The sequence below is a fragment of the Mixophyes fleayi genome, chromosome 11, assembly GCF_038048845.1.
Source record: "Mixophyes fleayi isolate aMixFle1 chromosome 11, aMixFle1.hap1, whole genome shotgun sequence".
NCBI lineage: Eukaryota > Metazoa > Chordata > Amphibia > Anura > Limnodynastidae > Mixophyes > Mixophyes fleayi.
Window position 1 is genome coordinate 22490237 of NC_134412.1, and position 16335 is coordinate 22506571.

At 42.8% G+C, this 16335-nt stretch overlaps 1 protein-coding gene across 7 annotated transcripts in view; it reads right to left on the reverse strand.

Moving 5' to 3' along the window:
* The window catches only part of LOC142107592 (galactoside alpha-(1,2)-fucosyltransferase 2-like), a 64195-nt gene that overhangs the window by 22987 nt on the left and 24873 nt on the right, over nucleotides 1-16335 (reverse strand). Inside the window, exons 1-2 of one of the 7 annotated variants that reach the window (XM_075191105.1) lie at nucleotides 9212-9335; nucleotides 8582-9075 (exon numbers count right to left, since the gene is read on the reverse strand). The exons of 2 other annotated variants lie outside the window; for them this stretch is intronic. The gene's annotated coding sequence lies outside the window, so the exon portion shown is untranslated. Of the gene's footprint in view, nucleotides 1-8581; nucleotides 9336-16335 lie in introns of those variants that run through there. 4 more of the 7 variants (XR_012679983.1, XM_075191101.1, XM_075191103.1 and 1 more) reach the window with 4 other exon arrangements.

The window sequence follows — 16335 nt, forward strand, 5'->3', positions numbered from 1 at the left end:
TTGCTTTCTGTCTCTATAGGCCCCCCTCCACTTGTATAAAATACTAATAAATTCAGCCGTTATAGATTGTACAATATTAATTGACATGGAGAAAGCCAGTTTGGTTTCTGTCTCTCTAGGCCCCCCTCCACTTGTATAAAATACTAATAAATTCAGCCGTTATATACTGTACAATATAAATTGAAATGGACAAAGGCAGTTTGGTATCTGTCTGCATCAGATCCTCTCTCCACTAGGAGTAAAATAGAAAACTATTCAGCCGTTATATAATCTAGAATATAAATAGAAATTGAGAAAGGCAATTTGGTATCTGTCTGCATCATAATCATCAGCATCATCATTAGCGCCCTCGTCGCCTACACAAATCTCCCCCTCATCCTCTTCTAATTCCAAAGTGGCATCCTCAATTTGTGTATCACCGGCTACACTCGGGCTATTAAGGCACACATCAGCAGAATGCTCACTATTAGACATCCCACTGTTGGATGGACTCTCCAGTCTCCACAGGGATTGTTGTCATTTGTGAATCAGAGCAAATATTCTCCTGTAATGCCTCAGTGTTATCTTGCAGTTTGGCTTTGACGCGTAACAGTAGTTGTGCACCAATTGTAGGCTGGGTAACTTTTTGGGATCTGCCACTAATAGCCAAAGGTGAAGGCCTCATTCTCTCTTTGCCACTGCGTGTGTAGAATGGCATGTTTGCAATTTTTATTTTATCGTCACTTAACTTTTGCTCAGTTACACTTCTTTTTCGCTTCAATACAGTAAATTTTTTTTGGGTTTTTGTTTTTTGCACTAATTTGAAAACACTCTGTTGTTTGACATCGCCTTGGCCAGATGACGTACTGGGAACACTAACATCAGGACTGGTGACAGAACCTGGTTGCTCATTCAGATCATATGTGGACTGCTTTGAATCCATTCTGAGCGCAAACCACTGGGGAGTGCTAAAAATTATTTGGTAGATACTGCTGACAGATATGACTTTTGACAGTCAGCAATATTAATGCACAATTAGGGAGGACACCCCAAAAGCACTGAGGAGTGCTAAAAATTATTTGGTAGATACTGCTGACAGATATGACTTTTGACAGCCAGAAATATTAATGCAGGTTCTCGGAGAACCGGACCCACCCATCTCTAATTGGAACACTGGTCCTTTTTTATCTCCTCCAATGTAGTGACTGGACAACAAAACCGGTAGCCAATAGCAGACTTTACTTTTCAAAAGACATATGGCATCGGGACAGGGCAGCCATTAGGGGGTAAAGTCTATGGAACCTGACAGCAATTTGAGGCCTTGCCAGCCCTGAGCCTACACAGATTTATTAGGGGAGAGTGGCCTCCGCAGTGAAGAATTACAACACCTGGCCCCCCTTGTAGGCAGCATTTCCGCCTCCACTCCTGAGATGTGTGTGGGGGGGGGGGGGGGAGACCACCACCACGCTTACTGCCATTTGCTCCAGTCCCAGCCACCCATGTGTATATCTTCCTGACAAAGAATTGCTTGGCTCCTGGACAGAGAGCGAGCCGCAGCAAAGCAGACATGGTCCCCACAGCGTCGCTGACGCCCCATAAATAATGACGTCTGTCAGGTCGCCTTCTCTGGTCCCCAAGCGTCCCATTGCCTGGCAAAGGGACGCTACTTCTGGTTCCCGGCCGGAAGTTCGGGCACATGCACCCAAACAGCGCGCCTCCGTTGCCTAGCAAGGGAGATGCCGGGAACACTTCCTGTCAGCGGTCAGAACAGCTGACCGCCGATCCCAAGTCCACCAATGACAGGCAGCCATTATGTATTTCAACCTGACGGGTGCCAGAGTATCTAGGTCCCTAGACCAAAGCACTTTGTTTGTTCCCTGAGAATACCTTACTCCTTGGATTCTGACCCGGTTCTGCCTGACTGCTCATTTGGATCTCCCCCTGAACCCATTCTAATTCCCTGATTTGACCAGGGAATCAGAATGGCTTCCTGACTCTTCTCCTGCCTACTCCTTTGAATTGCCCGCACGGTTTGACCTTTGGACAGCATGACTACGCTAGTTCACCTATATCTCGCTGGTAGTTAACTGAGAGGGCCGCGACCTGCACGTCTCTGCAGCGAACCTCAAATCCCCTTGCGGGGGTCCCTCCCTGGCGAAGAATTAAGGCGTGCTTAGACTCCGCGCCTTCTAGCTTAGCAGCGCCAATATCAGCAGGTAAGACCTTCATAGCAAGTCTGTTTGTGACAACGTCACAGCACTGTCAATGGAGAGGAGACAAAAGGAGCCAGTGCAAGAGAAACAGAGAGAGGTAAGTAAACTACTGCAGGGATTAGATAGAACGGGAGACACGATGGTGACCGGAGAGAAAGTGGAGGTGAGGAGCCAAACGTTGGGTAGAGAGTAATTTAAAAATGGGAGTGGGGTGAGTAAAGAAAGGAGGGGGGGTCCTGCCTGTCTAGCTGTACTGGGCCCCACATTTTCTTGCGGCAGCCCTGCATATGGAGTATAATACAGGTTTATAGTGAAGTCTAAATCTGGTTGTTTCTTCCCATCATTCTCTCACTTTCTCTTATCTGATAATAGCTACTTCAATTTCTGCAGAGTTTCAATATAATTGAACTTTATACAGATTGCGAAATCAGCCACCTTAAGAGGGTAACGTGCAATACACATGACACATTATTTCTCAATAAAATATAAACTCTGCATATACTAAGAATCAGCATATGTTGTCGTATCGTGTCAAGTACTCCTAGAGCTAGATTTACTAAGCTGCGGGTTTGAAAAAGTGGGGATGTTGCCTATAGCAACCAATCAGATTCTAGCTGTCATTTTGTAGAAAGTACTAAATACATGAAAGCTAGAATCTGATTGGTTGCTATAGACAACATCCCCACTTTTTCAAACCCGCAGGTTAGTAAATCTAGCCCCTATTCTCCACATAAGCTATCACTGGATATTACCAGGTATGTGTCTAGAAATCTGATAAGAAGGCTTGTAGCTTTATAGCTCACAAAAACCATCTGTCTACTTACATATATGGTCAACTATTCAGCAGAATTTTTGTCCATTCAGCTTGGTCAAGCTTTTTCTGCTAAAAGTAGCTACACCTAGTATAACTCACTGAAATACCATATGTTAATATTTGTGCACACAATTCGTTTGATATTAAAAGAATGACTTATTACATTTCTGTAAAGTATATCACCTGCTATTACATAAATCTATAAGACTGAAGGTCCGGTCATCAACTATAGCAGCCTCTATTTCCCATTGAGCTAGATATGCTCACTGGTACTCAGTTGCCCCCTAGTCTTTTTCAATAGTATAGGCTTATATCTATAGGCTTTTACATAGATGGATATATAGAAGAATAAATCCCGATACTACTAAACAGCAGACAACCAAGGTATAACCAAACAGAAGTCAAGCAAATATCAACGTGAGTAACAGACAAGGACTGTAAGAAACTATGGTCAAGTGCCAACTTCATCATCATTGCTTATTTGTATAGAAATACCTTAATGACTGACATACATGAAAACAGTAAGCATAATGACATGTAAGTAACAATACAAATAGCATAGCAAACAGAAGAATTCAGCATCAGAAAGCACAAGGGACATACGAGATAGATAGATGGCGGACAGACATGAGACAGAAGATAGACAGGACCTTACCTATGATCGCTTGCATTCTAGAGGTGAGGGGGTGAAGTGATCAGTAGTATCAAGTGAAACAGTTTAGTTTGGGGTATGGACCAGGTGATGGGGCAGTGTGGATAACAATGAAAAGTAGTGGGCCAGTGGAGATAAGTCCTCTCTATTAGTCATCTGACCAATGTAGCTGGTGTTATTCAGGATAGCGGTGAACAGGTAAAGGACCGCTCACAGGTTGCAAGAGAAGCACAGCACAATGCCAAATTTAGCTGTTGGCTTCTGGTGTGGCATAAGTCACAAATTGTAACTTTGGGTCAGTGGGGGTGAATGGACCAGTAATGGGCTCCAAATACCCTAATAGTTGTTGATGGTATGGTGGGCTCCAAAATGAGAATGAGGGAGTCATGATGCTGGCAGATTTAGCTTCTGTCGGCAGGAGGTCCCGAGAAGCAAACTATATGTGCCAATATTCCTGTAACAAGCTGAAGTCAGTGAGTACAGTATGCAAGTCTTACAGTAACAAGAGGTCAGAGCAAACAGAAAGCAAAGTAACTGAGACAAACTGAATAGAGGGCGGGGGCAGAGCCGGATTTACACCTCATGGGGCCCTAGGCAAGATATCAGTTTATGGCCCCCCCCTTCACACACATACAGTGGCCCCTCACACACACACACACAGTGGCCCCTCACACACACACACAGTGGCCCCTCACACACACATAATACACGCACGCAGTGGCCCCTCACACATGCATAATACACGGACGCAGTGGGGACACACACACACACACACAATACACGGACGCAGTGGGGACACACACGCACAATACCAGGACGCAGTGGGGACACACACACACTTAATATACTACCCCACCCCTTCCCCAACTTACCTTTTTTCTTGTAGGAGCTGTGGAGTATTCATCCCCTTCACACATGGGACGGCACTTGTGATGTAGTTCATGTCCCATGTGACACACAGCAGGCCACACAGAGGAGGGAGGGAGGAGACCAGCCACCACACTAGCCCCATGTGGCCCCTCCCCCGACTTGCGGCATGATGATGATGATTACATCTACCAGACACCATTTAGGTCTCGGCACTATCTACGCTTCGCCGCCATTCAGCCATCTGCGCTTCCTCTAGCGGACACCAGCTAGGCCCCTGCACCAGCTAGGATTTGCCACCATCCAGCCTACGCCACTACCTCTACTGGATACCATCTTGGCCTCTGAGCCTTCTAGGTCCCTGCACCATCTTGGCTTCTACACTATGGCACAGTTTTTAGTATTCCTGCTTCACAGCGCTGGGGTCATAGGTTCGATTCCTACCATGACCCCATCTGTGTAATGCTTGTATGTTCTCCCAGTGTTTGCCAAAAACATATTGGTAAATTAACTGGCTTCTGAGGAAAATGGCCCATTTTATGTGTTTTTCTGTGCGCGTGGTAGACTGTACACCCCAAAGCACCAGGACTGATGTGAATGATTAGCATAGAATTCCAACTGAGCACCACCCAAGATGACTGCCACACCCTCTGCAATAAAAAGGGTTTTGAGTCCTAGGGATACATTTACTAAACTGCAAAAAACAGATTCTAGTTATAATTTATATAGGACATTCTACAAAATGACAGCTAGAATCTGATTGGTTGCTATAGGCAACATCTTCAAAAAATTTTCAAACCCGCAGCTTAGTTAATATATCCTCTATTGGTAGAAAGGCTCTATATAAAAATTATTATTTTATTATTATATGGCCTCAGCATTCTGCAGACCTCTGCACCAAGTAGACTCCACTAGACCTATTGTTCCCATTTCCTCCTATTGTCTATCCCCTCCCTTTAGAATGTACCCTCTCACAGGGATGATCCTCTACCCTATATCTCCCCTCCTCAACTCTCCGTCTGTCCCTGTTATGTCTTATACTGAATTGTTTTTGTATGCAATGCAATTTGTTCTGTTAATTGAATCCATGTATTTATTATTCTGCTCATCCGCACCCATTGTTAGGTTTACTATTCTCACCTATGTCTTATCTGTAGGATTATGTCAGGCGCCACAGAAACTCTGGCAACATATAAATAAACAATGACGATGATACGATTCAAATCAATATTTGCGGCTTTGAAGACATGAAAGCGAGTCATCGTTTTAAAGATTTGTCCCTAACAATAGCCGTTTCCTCTTAGACTTTTAAAGTCTTATTCTTTTCTTTTTTTTCTTTTATCTATATTTTATTGCAGCGGACAGGTATAGAAGTCCAAAAAAAACAAACAAAACCAGTTCAGTCAGTTTCACAACAGAAGTGATGTATTAGACAAATATGGACCTGTTTTACTTGACTGGGAGCCCGAACAAGCTGCAGCAGAGCTGATTAATTGCTTAACCATGGAAGTCCTGGGGATAAATTTATCAAGCAGCGGGTTTGAAAAAGTGAAGATGTTGCCTATAGCAACCAATCAGATTCTAGTTAGAATTTATTTAGTACATTCTACAAAATGACAGCTAGAATCTGATTGGTTGCTATAGGCAACATCTCCACTTTTTCAAACCCGTAGTTTGATAAATTTACCCACTGGTATAAGAACTCCTTTATTGGGAGTAGGGCAAGTAAGGATTTTAAAGAAAAAACAAATTTTTCTTTAAATTGTCCTCAGAAAAGCTGCACTAGCATCACTTTGTACATGTTGAAAACAATAATATGAACTCAGAGATCGTGGTATATCCATTCATGGCCTGATTTAAAGTTGAATATAAGTCACACTTTGCAGGTACTAAAACTTACACCTTTATTTAAAGTTAGATGTAAGTTGCACTTGTACCTGGTGTTCTTGTGCAAGTTCAGTACTGTAAGGGAAAGGGCGAATTGGCCATAGACCTTACTGGGAGACTTCCGGGAAGGCCAATGGCCCCCCATAATGTTATGGAGTCCACTTGGGGAAGTGTGGGCTGATCCGATCCCAAATGCAATCATTTGGGCATCTTTCTAGGCTTTACCGCGGGCTGACTGTTGCTTTACAGAGGTAGCGGATGGCCATTTAAACAGGCAACCTACCGGTGAATCTTGTGTCCCCACCCCAGCCTCCTCAACATCCTCCCAGCGGCTTTCTCCATTGACAGGGACTTTGCACTGCACAGTCCCAGCACAAGAAGGCAGAATGCAGTGTTCCAAGTAAGTTGCTTCTCCTCTCCTCCCCTTTCCCCCTCTAAATGTGCGCCTCTGTCCCCCACTTGTGTGCACCTGCAATGGTGCCACCAGCCGAGGCTGTTGGCACCATAGCAGGTGAACCTGCAGCATGGAGTCCCCCTGCCATGATGCCAACCAGCCCCAGGCTGGTCAGCGTGGGGCTGGATTACCTAAGGGGTTGGGGTCCGCCCCCCAAAAAAATGGACCCTGGGGTACCCAGCCCCGCGCTGACAGTACTAGGGTTCTACCCACAACCCTGGGCAGTGAGAGTGGGGTAACGAAGGTGTTAAAAAAAAAAAAAAAGAAGGAAACACAATTTTACATTGGTGAACTACAGGTCCCAACAAGCCCGGGCTGCCATGAACAGTCTGGGCATGCTGGTGATTGTAATACTACAAGCACCATTATACCCATTACAGAAACGTGAATTTTAGATAAAGCAATATTTGGTAAATTAGGTTTAAACAGAAAAAAAAAATCTCAAAATCAACATTGCTAAAACTCATTGTCTTCCCATCTCCTAGATTCTCATCCCACCATCTCTTCTATTCCCCATCTCCACTGCCTGGTGTCACACTCAACTCCTCCCACATTCAATCCCTGGCTCAATCCTATCGCTTCAAACATAGCCCATATCCAGCCCTTCCTTTCTCAGGATGTCACCAAAACCATTATCCATGCACAAACATCATTTCCTATCTGGACTACTGTAACCTTCTCACCGGCCTCCTCTTCTCCCACCTTGCCCCCTTTCGTTCTATACTCAACGCGGCTGCAAGACTTCCTTTCACGCCGCTCTTCCTTTGCCTTCCCTCTTTGCCTGGCCTTACACTGGCTCCCCTTCCTTTACAGAATTATTTTTAAACCCCTTACCCTCACCTACAAGGCCCTCTCCCACTCCACTGCCTCATATATCTCTAACCTCTCCATTCCCACTCCATCCCGCTCCCTGCGCTCGGCCAATGATCGTTGACCTCCCCTCCACTCTGATCCCCTCATCTCACTCTAGAATCCAAGACTTCTCCCGTGCTGCCCCTCTCCACTGGAATGACCTCCCACACACCATCCGATTGTCACCTAATTTGTGCTCCATCAAACGGGCACTTAAAACTCACTTCTTCCTCAAAGCCTACCAGCCCTCCACTTAACCCTCTCTCCATGCTCGCTCTCATCACCTCTCTCATCCCGGCTCCTTTACCCACACCTCCTGCGTTAGATCCCCTCTACTCATTCCCTTTCTGCCTGCTGTCTGTATGCCCCCCTTTAGGATGTAAGCTCTTACAAGCAGGGCCCTCTTCCCTCCTGTCTTTAGATCTATTCTTCTGCTCCAACGTCACTATAACAGCTATGCCTCGAGCTTTTGGAATCTTGGCATTATTCATTTATTGTTCTGTACTGTTCTACACTGTATGTTGTACTGTTTGTATTATGTATGCTGCTGCAGAAATCTTGTGGCGCCTTATAAATAAAGTATAGTAATAATAATAATACTATTGTTATAAATTATCTTCCCTCTAACCGATTACAGAATTCTCAATAAATTAAAGACAATAAATGTTTATAATTTAAACAATCCTATTTACCTAAGTAATCGTACCATTCCCTATAAGTTATTTAAAATCATATCCTATATCAATGGTTACACTTTTTATTATGCTTTACAGCTGTTAACCACCCAGTAATAACACACTTATCAAATACTCTACTCAATGATCAACTGATGCCTCCCATACATGTCTCTTCCACACACTCACGGTTTCCATTAATTAAACTATTATGAATGCAATGTTCTTTAGTTGGTGCACTTGATGAATGCAGCAGGCCTGAATGATTCTTTTAGCCGTGTATAATTTATAAATCTTGAAAGTGGGACACCTCTTTCAGTATTTCTTCGTAACGCTTTCAGTCTTTTAATGTGTTTAATATCTCCTAGTACTTGAATGATGTCTTTATGATTTTTGTAAATAAGAAATTTGTTCAATTATAGCATTTTACTGTAGGTTAAATTCGTTCTCTTGAATGACCAGTCTCTTGCATTTATTCCATAGTACACAAAGTTACTCAATAATATGAGAGTAGTACTAGGCAGATGTAAAGGTGTCATAAGTGCCTGAGATATTACTTTTACTTATCTGTCTGTCTTTTCTGTAAGTCTCTCCTGGGAACACACCCGATTTCTCTCTATTGCTAGATACTCCGTATTTCTCTTCAGCTTCCGTTCTCTTTCTGTCACGTTGGACACTGAACACTAGTATATATAAAGTTGAAGATTCAGTCCAATAAGAATTCTTCTCTTCTACTCTGCTTTCTTCTGTTCTTATAGTTGTTCTTTATTATATAATTCATGCTGCTGCTCTGACAAGCTTTAAAATATTTATTAATACCTTGTTACTGGTATCTTTATCCTTCGTTCACGCTCTCCTCGCTCAATGACACTTCCTTTTAGTACTTCACTCTACAACTGCATTTACCAACTTCCCCTTATCAACTGCAGACTGTAGACAACAGAGCTTTGTGTACTCACTGACTAATAGCACATGCCATCTCCTTCCTCCTCTCCTCCCTCAAGGGAGTTGTAGTTCTCAATTGTAGTTCTAGCAGAGACCGTACAGCGCATGTGTGTTATGTCATGTGGCAAAATCAATGTTAATTAAGTGATACCACAATTCCAGGGTATTATAGCTTCAAGAACCTTGCTTTATGTTTTGTAATATGAAAATCTATTCCTGGCTTCTTTGAGGCTACCTGTGATTTCTGTAAGGCACTCAGCCAAAATTATTTGAATTCAGTTGCACAACACAGAGATGTCAGATGGAAAGGAACTGTGAGGAAGTCAGACGTAACGAAAGTGGTCAGAAGGCTATAGAAAAAAACTATAGATGTTGCAGAGATGGCTATAAGGAAGTCAAATGTCGATTAAACTGGAAGGGGGAGCCCTGAGATAAATGATAGCCATCATTTCTAAGAGAATATTGGATTTAAAGAGCATTCAGCAGATTTCATGATTAGGTTCTCACGTCATTATTATGTGTGCTGAAACTGTAAGCGGCAGACGCCCGATTCATTAAGGCACGCAAAAGGAACGTCAATTGCTTTTTTTTTTAAACGCACATAATTTGGGCATATGCACATCTAATCAACTACAAGTGGAACTAAAGAAATGTCTCTTGTTGAATTTAGGTCTAGGTACCCTCTGCCTTGATAGACACAATACTCTGCAGGGTACGTCCAATACATATGTGGAATATAAAGTTCCAAAAGAAGGTACAGAAAAAAAAAAAAAAACTTATTAAATTATTGTCACCTGTTAATTATATAGGCATCAATGAAAAAACATTAAAAAGTATTTTTCTTCATGCATACACATCAGTCACCACTATCACTCAGCACTTATACCTGCTCTGTAATTGGTGCAAGAGATACGACAGGAAAACCACATACCTTAGAGATGCCCAAAGTTTGAATCGGACGCTGCTGCGTGCACTCGAGCTTGGCACTGACTATGTTCATACACCCAGTCCCCTCCACGAGGAAATCGTAATTAAACCGGCAGATAAAGAGTAGGGATTGCCATTCTAAACAAAAATTACTACTGGGAAGAGACTCAGGGCTAGATTTACTAAGCTGCGGGTTTGAAAAAGTGGCGATGTTGCCTATAGCAACCAATCAGATTCTAGCTTTCATTTATTTAGTACCTTCTGCAAAATGACAGCTAGAATCTGATTGGTTGCTATAGGCAACATCCCCACTTTTTCAAACCCGCAGCTTAGTAAATCTAGCCCTCAGACTCTTCGAGGACAAAACATACGAGAAGCTAGAAAGCTAGAAAAAGGTTTACTGAACATAGATAAAACCTCTTCTTTCAAATGTTTATTTCATCCATATTCCACACACACACACACACACACACACACACACACACGAGCCTTTAAAAATCATTCCCCAGCACAATCTTTAGGAGCAAACGTTCTGTTGACCCAAGCCCATAGTTACCCCACTAAATTAGTCACCATCATTCACTGATCATCCTCTTACAATTCTTGCCAACTGCACATTAGGATACCATAAAAGGACATAAGTACCAGCTATTAAACCCAAACAAAGTTTACCACATTTCCATACACAGCATCATCACTTTTTCTACATCCTCATCACATTTTTAAAAATCCCTCCATTCAAAAATGGGCTTATATCTATTTATGCCCATCACAAGTCACTGCAATTACCCTAGATAACACCCCCCCCCCCCCCCACACCCACACTACTAATGTCGCCTGAAGAATTCTATATAGATCCTTTACAATCATCATCATCATCAGCTATTTATATAGTGCTACTAATTCCGCAGCGCTGTACAGAGAACTCACTCACATCAGCCCTTGCCCCAACTACAATAACAAAGATCAGATCGAGCAGACACCCTTCCGGTAAGTATAGACAGGACAGACGTTCATACCCGCAGACAAAAAGTACATCCCTATAGCCAGCAACAGATCTGCCATTTCTACTGTAGATAAAAATGCAAAAGTCTTTGTTGCACACATTTGCAAATGTATGTTTAAGCCATCCTGCCACGCCAAGGCGCTTTTGCATATAGGATGGTCCTACTCTAAACAATGAGAGTCCCTATATTTGGGCCATACATATGTGTTTTTAAATTGAGAGCTAACTTACCAAAGAGGTACCCCAGAAGCCTCCAAATAGCAATCCAATGTCAGCACTCCCCCTCAGCTACTGACACCAACATGCCTCTCAAACAAATACAAAAGTGGAAGCTGCTCAAATCAATTTATAGGCCATAACAGGTGCTGAAAGGGTGGGGTTATCCTGCAAGGAACATACATACAACATTTTTTCCCCCAGCACACTGCTATAGCCAGCAACAGATCTGCCATTTCTACTGTAGATAAAAATGCAAAAGTCTTTGTTGCACACATTTGCAAATGTATGTTTAAGCCATCCTGCCACGCCAAGGCGCTTTTGCATATAGGATGGTCCTACTCTAAACAATGAGAGTCCCTATATTTGGGCCATACATATGTGTTTTTAAATTGAGAGCTAACTTACCAAAGAGGTACCCCAGAAGCCTCCAAATAGCAATCCAATGTCAGCACTCCCCCTCAGCTACTGACACCAACATGCCTCTCAAACAAATACAAAAGTGGAAGCTGCTCAAATCAATTTATAGGCCATAACAGGTGCTGAAAGGGTGGGGTTATCCTGCAAGGAACATACATACAACATTTTTTCCCCCAGCACACTGCTATAGCCAGCAACAGATCTGCCATTTCTACTGTAGATAAAAATGCAAAAGTCTTTGTTGCACACATTTGCAAATGTATGTTTAAGCCATCCTGCCACGCCAAGGCGCTTTTGCATATAGGATGGTCCTACTCTAAACAATGAGAGTCCCTATATTTGGGCCATACATATGTGTTTTTAAATTGAGAGCTAACTTACCAAAGAGGTACCCCAGAAGCCTCCAAATAGCAATCCAATGTCAGCACTCCCCCTCAGCTACTGACACCAACATGCCTCTCAAACAAATACAAAAGTGGAAGCTGCTCAAATCAATTTATAGGCCATAACAGGTGCTGAAAGGGTGGGGTTATCCTGCAAGGAACATACATACAACATTTTTTCCCCCAGCACACTGCTATAGCCAGCAACAGATCTGCCATTTCTACTGTAGATAAAAATGCAAAAGTCTTTGTTGCACACATTTGCAAATGTATGTTTAAGCCATCCTGCCACGCCAAGGCGCTTTTGCATATAGGATGGTCCTACTCTAAACAATGAGAGTCCCTATATTTGGGCCATACATATGTGTTTTTAAATTGAGAGCTAACTTACCAAAGAGGTACCCCAGAAGCCTCCAAATAGCAATCCAATGTCAGCACTCCCCCTCAGCTACTGACACCAACATGCCTCTCAAACAAATACAAAAGTGGAAGCTGCTCAAATCAATTTATAGGCCATAACAGGTGCTGAAAGGGTGGGGTTATCCTGCAAGGAACATACATACAACATTTTTTCCCCCAGCACACTGCTATAGCCAGCAACAGATCTGCCATTTCTACTGTAGATAAAAATGCAAAAGTCTTTGTTGCACACATTTGCAAATGTATGTTTAAGCCATCCTGCCACGCCAAGGCGCTTTTGCATATAGGATGGTCCTACTCTAAACAATGAGAGTCCCTATATTTGGGCCATACATATGTGTTTTTAAATTGAGAGCTAACTTACCAAAGAGGTACCCCAGAAGCCTCCAAATAGCAATCCAATGTCAGCACTCCCCCTCAGCTACTGACACCAACATGCCTCTCAAACAAATACAAAAGTGGAAGCTGCTCAAATCAATTTATAGGCCATAACAGGTGCTGAAAGGGTGGGGTTATCCTGCAAGGAACATACATACAACATTTTTTCCCCCAGCACACTGCTATAGCCAGCAACAGATCTGCCATTTCTACTGTAGATAAAAATGCAAAAGTCTTTGTTGCACACATTTGCAAATGTATGTTTAAGCCATCCTGCCACGCCAAGGCGCTTTTGCATATAGGATGGTCCTACTCTAAACAATGAGAGTCCCTATATTTGGGCCATACATATGTGTTTTTAAATTGAGAGCTAACTTACCAAAGAGGTACCCCAGAAGCCTCCAAATAGCAATCCAATGTCAGCACTCCCCCTCAGCTACTGACACCAACATGCCTCTCAAACAAATACAAAAGTGGAAGCTGCTCAAATCAATTTATAGGCCATAACAGGTGCTGAAAGGGTGGGGTTATCCTGCAAGGAACATACATACAACATTTTTTCCCCCAGCACACTGCTATAGCCAGCAACAGATCTGCCATTTCTACTGTAGATAAAAATGCAAAAGTCTTTGTTGCACACATTTGCAAATGTATGTTTAAGCCATCCTGCCACGCCAAGGCGCTTTTGCATATAGGATGGTCCTACTCTAAACAATGAGAGTCCCTATATTTGGGCCATACATATGTGTTTTTAAATTGAGAGCTAACTTACCAAAGAGGTACCCCAGAAGCCTCCAAATAGCAATCCAATGTCAGCACTCCCCCTCAGCTACTGACACCAACATGCCTCTCAAACAAATACAAAAGTGGAAGCTGCTCAAATCAATTTATAGGCCATAACAGGTGCTGAAAGGGTGGGGTTATCCTGCAAGGAACATACATACAACATTTTTTCCCCCAGCACACTGCTATAGCCAGCAACAGATCTGCCATTTCTACTGTAGATAAAAATGCAAAAGTCTTTGTTGCACACATTTGCAAATGTATGTTTAAGCCATCCTGCCACGCCAAGGCGCTTTTGCATATAGGATGGTCCTACTCTAAACAATGAGAGTCCCTATATTTGGGCCATACATATGTGTTTTTAAATTGAGAGCTAACTTACCAAAGAGGTACCCCAGAAGCCTCCAAATAGCAATCCAATGTCAGCACTCCCCCTCAGCTACTGACACCAACATGCCTCTCAAACAAATACAAAAGTGGAAGCTGCTCAAATCAATTTATAGGCCATAACAGGTGCTGAAAGGGTGGGGTTATCCTGCAAGGAACATACATACAACATTTTTTCCCCCAGCACACTGCTATAGCCAGCAACAGATCTGCCATTTCTACTGTAGATAAAAATGCAAAAGTCTTTGTTGCACACATTTGCAAATGTATGTTTAAGCCATCCTGCCACGCCAAGGCGCTTTTGCATATAGGATGGTCCTACTCTAAACAATGAGAGTCCCTATATTTGGGCCATACATATGTGTTTTTAAATTGAGAGCTAACTTACCAAAGAGGTACCCCAGAAGCCTCCAAATAGCAATCCAATGTCAGCACTCCCCCTCAGCTACTGACACCAACATGCCTCTCAAACAAATACAAAAGTGGAAGCTGCTCAAATCAATTTATAGGCCATAACAGGTGCTGAAAGGGTGGGGTTATCCTGCAAGGAACATACATACAACATTTTTTCCCCCAGCACACTGCTATAGCCAGCAACAGATCTGCCATTTCTACTGTAGATAAAAATGCAAAAGTCTTTGTTGCACACATTTGCAAATGTATGTTTAAGCCATCCTGCCACGCCAAGGCGCTTTTGCATATAGGATGGTCCTACTCTAAACAATGAGAGTCCCTATATTTGGGCCATACATATGTGTTTTTAAATTGAGAGCTAACTTACCAAAGAGGTACCCCAGAAGCCTCCAAATAGCAATCCAATGTCAGCACTCCCCCTCAGCTACTGACACCAACATGCCTCTCAAACAAATACAAAAGTGGAAGCTGCTCAAATCAATTTATAGGCCATAACAGGTGCTGAAAGGGTGGGGTTATCCTGCAAGGAACATACATACAACATTTTTTCCCCCAGCACACTGCTATAGCCAGCAACAGATCTGCCATTTCTACTGTAGATAAAAATGCAAAAGTCTTTGTTGCACACATTTGCAAATGTATGTTTAAGCCATCCTGCCACGCCAAGGCGCTTTTGCATATAGGATGGTCCTACTCTAAACAATGAGAGTCCCTATATTTGGGCCATACATATGTGTTTTTAAATTGAGAGCTAACTTACCAAAGAGGTACCCCAGAAGCCTCCAAATAGCAATCCAATGTCAGCACTCCCCCTCAGCTACTGACACCAACATGCCTCTCAAACAAATACAAAAGTGGAAGCTGCTCAAATCAATTTATAGGCCATAACAGGTGCTGAAAGGGTGGGGTTATCCTGCAAGGAACATACATACAACATTTTTTCCCCCAGCACACTGCTATAGCCAGCAACAGATCTGCCATTTCTACTGTAGATAAAAATGCAAAAGTCTTTGTTGCACACATTTGCAAATGTATGTTTAAGCCATCCTGCCACGCCAAGGCGCTTTTGCATATAGGATGGTCCTACTCTAAACAATGAGAGTCCCTATATTTGGGCCATACATATGTGTTTTTAAATTGAGAGCTAACTTACCAAAGAGGTACCCCAGAAGCCTCCAAATAGCAATCCAATGTCAGCACTCCCCCTCAGCTACTGACACCAACATGCCTCTCAAACAAATACAAAAGTGGAAGCTGCTCAAATCAATTTATAGGCCATAACAGGTGCTGAAAGGGTGGGGTTATCCTGCAAGGAACATACATACAACATTTTTTCCCCCAGCACACTGCTATAGCCAGCAACAGATCTGCCATTTCTACTGTAGATAAAAATGCAAAAGTCTTTGTTGCACACATTTGCAAATGTATGTTTAAGCCATCCTGCCACGCCAAGGCGCTTTTGCATATAGGATGGTCCTACTCTAAACAATGAGAGTCCCTATATTTGGGCCATACATATGTGTTTTTAAATTGAGAGCTAACTTACCAAAGAGGTACCCCAGAAGCCTCCAAATAGCAATCCAATGTCAGCACTCCCCCTCAGCTACTGACACCAACATGCCTCTCAAACAAATACAAAAGTGGAAGCTGCTCAAATCAATTTA